At 40.0% G+C, this 11,234-nt stretch overlaps 1 protein-coding gene across 1 annotated transcript in view; it reads left to right on the top strand.

The window, feature by feature from the left end:
- LOC133543159 (A disintegrin and metalloproteinase with thrombospondin motifs 7) overlaps window positions 1-11,234 on the top strand; it is a 292,170-nt gene that overhangs the window by 145,109 nt on the left and 135,827 nt on the right. The window lies entirely within an intron of this gene.

The raw sequence follows: 11,234 nt of genomic DNA, 5'->3' as shown, positions 1-11,234 counted from the left end.
ATTTCAAACATTTGACGCTATATTCCTCACTTAACAAAATTGTGCATATGAAAATACTTAAAACAACACATCACTTATACCTACAATATTAATGTGTTAACTTTCAAAGTATTATGAAAGTTTAGAAATAATATTTACACAAGAAACACAGAGCAATGAAGAACTATTACCTCATCAGCAAAAGTCCGATAGAAGAGGAAGTAAATATCCGAAAAAAACGCAGAGTCACTTCCTTCACCAGACATCCGGTTCTTCAAAATAAAACCAATACTTCAAAATAAAACATAACACCCTGTCTCCTTCATAATATAGCGCAACATCACACTATTACATTAACTCACTTTGTTTTTGAAGCTGCACCCATTTCTTCAGAATTTTCCACAAACTTGAAGTGTTTTGTCCAGAGAATTATTTATGATTTGTACGTCTTCATAAAATGATTGTTCTACAATATACAAAATACAAATTTTGACTAAAGAACCATCATTATAAGTTATGTAGACCACAAGGAAGTGTTTTAAATGTAGAAAATCATAACATGGCTATAAAATTATGCAAGCGCATAGTAACCAAGATCAATTTGAATATTCAAAAGTGTGAGTAATTTGATTTTAAAAATGTATGATTTTTGACAGCAATACTTTCCACACAACTTGCGGTTCTCAACCCATAAAGGAATAGCTAAATCATAACGGGTGATTCTTTTTATTTATACTATTTTTACTTCCTGCTGAGGACATTCTGACACACTAAACTCAGTGGCTGCCAAATATTACATATTGCGCACATACGATCTCAAAATAGCCAGGCCACTGTTAGAATTTGGAATACACCGTGTGCTGCAACTTGGACACATGGTCAGTGCAGAACCAGGAGGCGAGGATGTTTCATCTCTTTCACACTCAGCTTCCATCTTCAGACACCCTCACCCAGGCGATCCAGCCAGGGACCATCAGTCCTAAACTCTGGGCTGGGCTCAGCGTAGTAATGCTGCCTGAGGCTCAACCAACCACTGACCATGATTAATTTGGACTCACCTAGTAGTACTGTTCCACTGTGCAGTAGAGCATATAGTCACTAGTTGCCCCAAACACCGACCACCGAATGGCAAACAAGGTCTGATTGAACTGAACGACGACACGTTGACCTTGCTGGCCTCAACTGAGCTGTAAGTCTAAAGACACAATACAGAAGATGAAGACCTAGTGGTAAATTCAACTGTAGTACTGCCATTGGTAACACTTTGGTATGGGGGAAAATATTCACCATTAATTAGTTGCCTATTAACATGCAAATTAGTAACATATTGGCTCTTAATTAGTCATTATTAAGTAATTATTATGCCTTATTCTGCATGGCCTTATTATACAACCAGTATAATAACCTCAGAATTATTGCTGATTAGTAACCCTAACCATAACCCTTATATGTTCCCCTAGTGTCCAACCATCTAGCCATCCATTTTTTTTACCGCTTGTCCCTTTTGGGGTCGCGGGGGGTGCTGGAGCCTATCTCAGCTGCATTCGGGCAGAAGGCGGGGTACACTTCTTTCTCCTGTCCAAAGGCAAAACCCAGTAACTCAATTTTGGTCAAAACTGAGCTGATAATAATTTGAGTTCCTAGGTGATATGCTTCACATTAGTGTATGCGAAATTGTAAGCTGTTACGCGCATGGCAGGACCTAGCAACTACCACATAACTGCATAGATACAACAGAAAAACCTAGTATCTCAAGGGACCAAGCGGAGCTTCTTTGTCAGTCGCCTTATTGTCTTTAATGAGACATTTGCACGAATGGGGGCCGACGGTCAACCTGATTATGTGATATTATGGCACGAGGGGGTATTTGGAAGATTGGCCCAGGACGTTGCAAGCACCTTCATTAAATGTATTGTTCTTGATTCTTCCCCTTGCATACTCTTTTGGGCAGATATCTGTGGAGGTCAAAATAAAAACTGGACGCTGTACACGGCTCTTGCCCAATGTGCAAACGCAGAATGGGGCCCACCCGAGATTGTGATCAAATATCTGGAGAAAGGGCACAAGTTCATGAGAGCAGATTCAATCCATGGCTCAATCGGCAAGAGAATGAAAGCTCAAGAAAACATCTATACGTTTGATGACTTTGTAGATCTTTGTAAGACAGCATCAAGATAGATTGGTTTTCCTTTGTTTTCTCAAAATCAGCTAGAAGTGAGTTACTAGGTTTTGCCTTTGGACGGGAGACTTATCCATCCATCCATCCATCATCTTCCGCTTATCCGAGGTCGGGTCGCGGGGGCAACAGCCTAAGCAGGGAAACCCAGACTTCCCTTTCCCCAGCCACTTCGTCTAGCTCTTCCCGGGGGATCCCGAGGCGTTCCCAGGCCAGCCGGGAGACATAGTCTTCCCAACGTGTCCTGGGTCTTCCCCGTGGCCTCCTACCGGTTGGACGTGCCCTAAACACCTCCCTAGGGAGGCGTTTGGGTGGCATCCTGACCAGATGCCCGAACCACCTCATCTGGCTCCTCTCGATGTGAAGGAGCAGCGGCTTTACTTTGAGTTCCTCCCGGATGGCAGAGCTTCTCACCCTATCTCTAAGGGAGAGCCCCGCCAACCGGCGGAGGAAACTCATTTCGGCCGCTTGTACCCGTGATCTTGTCCTTTCGGTCATGACCCAAAGCTCATGACCATAGGTGAGGATGGGAACGTAGATCGACCGGTAAATTGAGAGCTTTGCCTTCCGGCTCAGCTCCTTCTTCACCACAACGGATCGGTACAACGTCCGCATTACTGAAGACGCCGCACCGATCCGCCTGTCGATCTCACGATCCACTCTTCCCCCACTCGTGAACAAGACTCCTAGGTATTTGAACTCCTCCACTTGGGGCAGGGTCTCCTCCCCAACCCGGAGATGGCACTCCACCCTTTTCCGGGCGAGAACCATGGACTCGGACTTGGAGGTGCTGATTCTCATTCCGGTCGCTTCACACTCGGCTGCGAACCGATCCAGCGAGAGCTTCATCTGACGGGAGACTTAGACAAACTTTAATGATCCACAAGGGAAATTGTTCAACACAGTAGCTTAGTTACAATGATAGAAAGTGTAAGGATGGAAAGGACAATGCAGGTATAAATAGACTAAATATAGCATATGAGATATGACATATGCGAATATAAACAATATGTACTTAATGTGCACAGTATATTATATATACAGATATATTATGTCTAGAACATATATACAATAAATACCAATTACCAGTATATGTGGCAGACGCAGCATAAAATAGAGAGTAGATCCAGCAAAAAATAGAATATTGTCAAAGTTTGTTGTTGTCCAACCCCAAGATGCAGAGAAGGAGGCAGGCATGTTGTAGTAAACATGGTTCAATTTAAAATACTAAGACAAAAAAAAAAAAACAGAGGGTACAAACAAAAAGCACGCACGTGGGCAGATAACAAACTAAGGGAGCTAGCACTGGGGCTAGAAAACAAAAAGGGGCCTAGCGTGGAAGCTAGCGGGTAGCAAACAGAAAATCTTGAAACAGCTAATGACTAACAAGAAAACACTAAACAAAAGAGCTAGGATAAAACAAACTACAAATAGCTAACAGGAACAGCTTACCGCTACGACGACAAGGACAAATAGTAGCTCGACAGGTAGTAGCTGTAAGGATGACATCGACACGACAGGTGGCAACGACACAAGAGCGACAATAATCCAGCACTGACTGGAGGAACAAAGCAGGTCAAATAGCAGCGGGCTGATTGACCACAGGTGTGGCCAGGTGCCAATCAGCCACCGCTGAGGGAAAACAGCACACAGGGAGACGAACAGGAAGCTGAACCAAAATAAGAGTGCTGACAGGAACTAAGGACAGGAAATACTAAACACACACAGAGGAAAAACTAAAACACAAACAAACTGTCAGTGGCAAGCCTGACAAATATAGACATTAAAAACAAAGAAGTAGCTGACATAGAAGGTGTCAGGTAATTGACGGATGTCATCTATTGATGTATGGGGAGTGATTGTAAAGCTGGATGGAGTGTGGAATGAAGGTGTTCTTGAATCGCACAGTGCGGGAAGGAAGCTGAAGGAGCCTGTTGGAGTATGAACTCCGCCATCCCTCAATTGTCTGGTGGAGTAGGTGGGCAGGATTGTCCTTGATGGCCAGCAGTTTGTCCAGTGTCCTCCTGTCCCTCACTGACAAAAACGCCTCCAACTGCGAGCCAATAGTTTGACCTGCTTTCCGGATAAGTTTATCAATCCGGTTTGAGTCCCTTTAGCTGGTGCTGCTCTCCCAACAAATTACTGCGAAGTGTAGGGCACTGGCCACAACAGACTGATTAAAGACTGTTGTGGCAGGACACTGGACAAGTCGCGACCTCATCGCAGGGCCAACACAGATAAACAGACAACATTCACACTCACATTCACACACTAGGGCCAATTTACTGTTGCCAATCAAACTATCCCCAGGTGCATGTCTTTGGAAGTGGGAGGAAGCCGGAGTACCCGGAGGGAACCCACGCAGTCAGGGGGAGAACATGCAAACTCCACACAGAAAGATCCCGAGCCCGGGATTGAACTCAGGACTACTCAGGACCTCCGTATTGTGAGACACATGCACAAACCCCAGTTCCACCGTGCTGCCCCCCTAGTGTCCAAATAACTCTAAATTAAGTCTTTGTTACTTAAAATATGTTTGTCAAAACGAGGACTGCGGCGGGGTTCGTTTTCCCAGAATGCAAAGAAAGGTGACGGCACATGGCGTGAAAGTAAATACATGATTTTGATCTTAACTCAAAAGCTAACAAACAAAAGGCACTCACAGTGGAGGCACAAAACTTAACACAGGGAACAAAACTAATACTTAAACATAAACTATGAACATAAAACAAACAACACTTACTGTGACATGAGCAGAGGAGCATGAACTATGAACATCAGTACGAACAAGACAAATAATAGTGATGACACCAGAACGACCAACAGAAAATGACAGACTTAAATAGTGACATGATTAATAACAGGTGCGTGAGTTCAAACAAATGAGGCAGGTGAAACTAATGGTTGTCATGTAAACTAAAACAAACCAGGGTGCGCAAAAACAGGAACTAATGGAGTCAAAAACAAAACAGAACCTAACCTAACATAATCCAGACCACAGAACATGACATACTAAAGTGTTACCCTGCCATTTAAAAATAAAAAAAAGCTTAATATAAGGCAAAAAGAACAACTATGCTTGGTTAAAAAAAAGAATAAATCAGTGATAGAGTAAAGCTGCAAAGTTGGAAGTGTGATTTTTTTTTTGATGCATAATGGCTAGATAAGTGCTCTTCCGCAGTCGAATTATAAAATGTTAAACTGATAAAAAACAACAACTGGATTAAGTCTTAAAATGACCCCATGAGTAAAGTTGTATAATATTTCAAACACAAAATACAAAATTGGTATTTTATTATAATTTATTAAGGTTTATTTGAAATAGGGACAGATACAAAAAACAGACATCTTAAACAGTTATCCAATGTATGCATCATAGTGTTTGTAGCCAAAGCTAATTTACAACACTTGTCCCCAACAACAACACAGATCCAACATCATTAAAACAGGAAAATAAAAATAATAAGGCAAAAATGAGTCGATAAAAATGATAATAGAAATAATAAAGACAAAGTGAAAACTAGTCAAAATCCATCCATCCATCCATCCGTTTTCTACCGCTTATTCCCTTTTGGGGTCGCGGGGGGCGCTGGCGCCTATCTCAGCTACAATCGGGCGGAAGGCGGGGTACACCCTGGACAAGTCGCCACCTCATCGCAGGGCCAACACAGATAGACAACATTCACACTCACATTCACACACTAGGGCCAATTTAGTGTTGCCAATCAACCTATCCCCAGGTGCATGTTTTTGGAAGTGGGAGGAAGCCGGAGTACCCGGAGGGAACCCACGCATTCACGGGGAGAACATGCAAACTCCACACAGAAAGATCCCGAGCCTGGATTTGAACCCAGGACTGCAGGAACTTCTTATTGTGAGGCAGACGCACTAACCCCTCTGCCACCGTGAAGCCACTAGTTAAAATCCAATAATAATAATAACACAAAGTGCAGACTAGTTAAAATCCAATAATAATAATAACACAAAATGCAGACTAGATAAAAACCACTTAGTAAAAATTGGAACACGATTGCTGCTCAACTAGCCATAATTGCGTTTGTTTTTTGAAAGTGACAAGTGCAGATATACTTTTCAAAGTGTCGGGTAATGAGTTCCATAGTTGTGGTTCTTTTATTGAAAAGGCAGTCAGGGGGTGTGTACTAATTAACCTTTTTTTTTTTGCATTTCCTCAACAAAAAAAATATGGTTTGCTTTCCAAAGAGCTCAGCACCGCAGCAAGATATCCCCCCTGTAACAAGCACGATTTATTATTTATTAACATTGCTTCATCGGTTGATCGCGAATCAATGCGTTGACATATTTAATCTTTTTCTCATCCCTGTAATTTGACAACGTTTACTTTGCCTCGGCCAGAGCCTCTCAGTATGCATAGATGTATTTAAAATAATTGTTTATATCAGCCCGCAGCGGGTATGCATAATGCATGTACATTTCGTTAGGCTGGTGAACTTAAACATGAAATTAGAAAGACCACACACACACACACACAACCATACACAAGTGTATTTTGTTGTCCTTCACTAGAAAGAGCCGTTTAATTATGTTGGTCCCAGCATGCCCCCCCCACACAGAAGAATAACAACTGTGGCATGCTTCGAGATAAATAATACTGTCATTTCACTGTTTCTTGGGGAAAAAAAAAACATTCAAAGCTTTTGCTGGTACATTTTCCTAGATTTCACAGGGACCAAATATGAATGTGAATATCCTTGACGCCCCCATTCTCATGTAATACAGTTTTCAGGATGCTGCTTATTAGATACAGGAATGCACAACATGCTACCATCTGAATTTGTCGAATGACCAAGATGTCATTCTCACCTACCATTTATTATGCTGCTTGAAGGCCTACTGAAATGAGATTTTCTTATTTAAACGGGGATAGCAGGTCCATTCTATGTGTCATACTCAAAGGTGGGTAGAGTAGCCAGAAATTGTACTCAAGTAAGAGTACTGTTACTTTAGAGATTTATTACTCAAGTAAAAGTAAAGAGTAGTCACCCAAATATTTACTTGAATAAAAGTAAAAAGTATGTTGTGAAAAAACTACTCAAGTACTGAGTAACTGATGAGTAACCTTTTCGTTTAATGATCACGGCAACAAATAATGCACAAAAACCTAAAAATAGCAACGAGCAAATTCAGAGCCAGGAATATCTCTTAAGCAACTAAAACAATAATATATATTAAATAATAGTAATTAAAAAAAAAAAATTAAGCACATTGAGCCACAATAACTTAACAGCACCATAAGCTCAGTAGGCATTCATTGATTGATTGATTGAAACTTGTATTAGTAGATTGCACAGTATAGTACATATTCAGTACAATTGACCACTAAATGGTAACACCCCAATAAGATTTTCAACGTTAATCAATTACTTAATAAATGACCAAGTCGAGGTGATCTACCTCATCTATACATATACATACATACATACACACAACATATATATATACATATATATATATATATGTATATATATATACAGTGTATAATTTGTATTGATTTATTTTGCCGTTTATCTTCACATGTTAAAAGTGTTTTAATGAATATACATGCATGTTTAACACATAGATTCCTATCTTTCATGAAGACAAGAATATAAGTTGGTGTATTGCCTGATTGTGATGACTTGCATTGATTGGAATCAGACAGTATAGTGCTGATAACTTCCACGTTTTGCCGTATTAGACAGAAAAGTTCCTCTTTTCTGTCTAATACCACATGAAAGTCGTTGGTTTTTGGCATCTTATTTGTCCAGCTTCCATATTCGTTTTTATACACTTTACAAGAAATACATTGGTGGCAAACTCCATAGCTTGCTAGTTTGTTTGTGCTGGCTTTCGGAGACTCTTATTTTGTTAGCGCAGGCGCGATGGGGCGGCACTTTTATTGTGAAGACAGGAACTGTGCGATCAGTCTTTAGGCTTTTGACGGGAAGTACGGTTGAAATAAAAAGTGTCTTTTTTCCTTTACACTTTTGATTGATTGATTGAAACTTTTATTAGTAGATTGCACAGTACAGTACATATTCCGTACAATTGACCACTAAATGGTAACACCCCAATAAGTTCTTCAACTTGTTTAAGTCGGGTTTTACGTGTGACGGTCATGTGACCGCCTGGCTCTGTTTGATTGGTCCAACGTCACCAGTGACTGCATGTGATTGGTGAAACGCAGGCATGCGTAGATCCTACTTAGAAAAACCAAAACAAACATTAATAGATCGATTAAAAAAAAGTAGCTAGCTGAATGTACATGAATGGAGCAGAGTAAAAGTAGCGTTTCTTCTCTATAAATATACTCAAGTAAAAGTAAAAGTATGTTGCATAAAAACTACTCTTAGAAGTACAATTTATCCCAAAAGTTACTCATGTAGATGTAACGGAGTAAATGTAGCGCGTTACTACCCACCTCTGGTCATACTTGATCATTTCGCGATATTGCCATATTTTTGCTGAAAGGATTTACGACGATAAAGTTTGCAACTTTTGGTCGCTAATAAAAAAAGCCTTGCCTTTACCGGAAGTAGCAGACGATGTGCGCGTGACGTCACGGGTTGTAGGGCTCCTCACATCCTCACGTTGTTTACAATCATAGCCAGCAGCAGCTAGAGCTATTCGGACCGAGCAAGCGACAATTTCCCCATTAATTTGAGCGAGGATGAAAGATTCGTGGATGAGGATATTGAGAGTGAAGGACTAGAAGAAAAAAAAAGGCGATTGCAGATGTTATTAGACACATTTACTATGAAAATTCTGGAAAATCCATTGTGGTAATGTTTTAGTGAGATTAAATAGTACCTAAAGTCGGAGGGGTGTGGCCACGGGTACGTGTGTTGACCCAGTGTCTCTGAGGCAATGATGTGTCCCAGTGTCTCTGATGTTGCCGGTAAGAGCAAACTTATTACTACAATTCTCTCACGAAAACTGCCGGTTGACATTTGGTCGGGATCAATGTTCGCTTGACCGCTCTGTTCCATAGTAAAGCTTCGCCTTCGGGAATTTTAAACAAGGAAACACTGTGTGTTTGTGCGACTAAAGGCTAAAATCTTCCCACCTCCATCTTTCTACTTTGACTTCTCCATTATTAATTGAACAAATTGCAAAAGATTCAGCAACACAAATTTCCAGAATACTGTGTAATTATGCGATTAAAGCAGACTACTTAAAGCTTGGATCGGGCTGGAAAATAATGTCCGCTACAACCCGAGACGTCCAACGCATGCGTCATCGTACGAGTCATCATACCGCGACGTTTTCAACATGACACTTCGCGGGAATTTTGAAATTTCAATTTAGTAAACTAAAAAGGCCGTATTGGCATGTGTTGCAATGTTAATATTTCATCATTGATATATAAACTATCAGACTGCATGGTGTTCTGACTTTTAATCATCGCATTTGCAGTAATCTGGGAAGTGCATTATGTGTGAGCAGATTTTGTAGATAATGTATCCCCTTGTTGCAAAAATAGAATAATGTCCGTATGATCAATGTGTTACGTGTTGAATGCAGTTGTGTTTGTTGTCAGCCCTGGAAAACACAGGAAAGGTTCAAGGAGAACCTTACCTTTTTTTACACGTTGTGTATTTTCTATAATTCACAATCAAAACAACACATTTTATTTTCTCAATTCAATATCACATTCTCAAAACATGAATGTTTTCCATAGCCCATTAGCTATTATTATGGTCAGTACTACTGCTTAGTCACAGTCAACATTTTTTAAATATCTGAGTAATAAACTCTGAAACATTGGGTTTTATCTTTTAGACATGAAATGTCCTCGGGAAACTTATTGAACGTATTGTCAAGCACAATATGTGTAAACGTCACTCAGTCCACAATACACTTTCACATAGAAAAAAAACCCCAATATGTTTGCACATACAAAGACATAACCTTGCGTGAGATATATGTATGTGTATATACAGTCATGGTCAAAAGTTTATACACACTTGTAAAGAACATGTCATGGCTGTCTTGAGTTTACAATAACTTCTACAAATTTTATTTTTTGTAATAGTGTGATTGGAGCTCATACTTGTTGGTCACAAAAGACATTCATGAAGTTTGGTTCTTTTATGAATTTGTTCTGGGTCTACTGAAAATGTAGCAGTATATATTATATACTGTATATTAAGGGTGTATCGGTACACAAAAATTTCGGTTCGGTTTGATTGATTGATTGATACTTTTATTAGTAGATTGCACAGTACAGTACATATTCCGTACAATTGACCACTAAATGGTAACACCCGAATAAGTTTTTCAACTTGTTTAAGTCGGGGTCCACGTTAATCAATTCATGGTACGTACCTCGGTTAATTTTCGGAACAGTAAGAAAACAACAAAATATACATTTTTTTGGTTATTTATTTACCAAATTTGCACAGTCTTCCACCAAAAATATTTTTCTTAGTGGAATATTTGATGTGAAGTAATCGGAACCTTGGATAGGTCAATAATTCATAATAACATTGATTTGGATTCAATATTTTGTTTTGAGCAACGACAGTTTGAAAGGGAAAAAAACAGCTTTGTTTCATTAGTCAACGTTGCAACTTTTTCTAAATGACATTTAGCCGTTAAGGTTTTTTTTATTTCACTTTTGTTCATGTTTTTGTTTATTTTAATAGTATTTTTAGAATGTTCCGTGGGCCTTTTAAAACATTAGCTGTGGGCTGCATATGGCTTCCGGGGTACACTTTTGACACCCGTGCTATAGATAATAAAAAATAAAATCTGATAAATCTATGGTTAAAAAAGCAGAGCCTGGCGATGTATGCGCGTTAATCATAACTCTCTCGCTCTCTCTGTCTCTGCCCCTCCCTCACGAATGTTGCTGCGTGTACAATTTGTTTTGTTTTTAACTCCTTCCTAACCCTGAACGTACATTGAAATTACACGCAACCCTAACTTAAAATGCCGGACATTTGAGGCATTGAAGAAACTCCACCCGTACAGCCCCGCAAAAGAGGACATATCTGGTAAAAAGAGGAGGTGTGGTCAGGGTATCGTAGCCCGGTCACTGCTAGCATGCCGTGTGTTG

This window comes from Nerophis ophidion, linkage group LG25 (genome assembly GCF_033978795.1).
Source record: "Nerophis ophidion isolate RoL-2023_Sa linkage group LG25, RoL_Noph_v1.0, whole genome shotgun sequence".
In the NCBI taxonomy this organism is placed as follows: Eukaryota; Metazoa; Chordata; class Actinopteri; order Syngnathiformes; family Syngnathidae; genus Nerophis; species Nerophis ophidion.
This window is presented reverse-complemented; position numbering and strand designations above follow the sequence as displayed.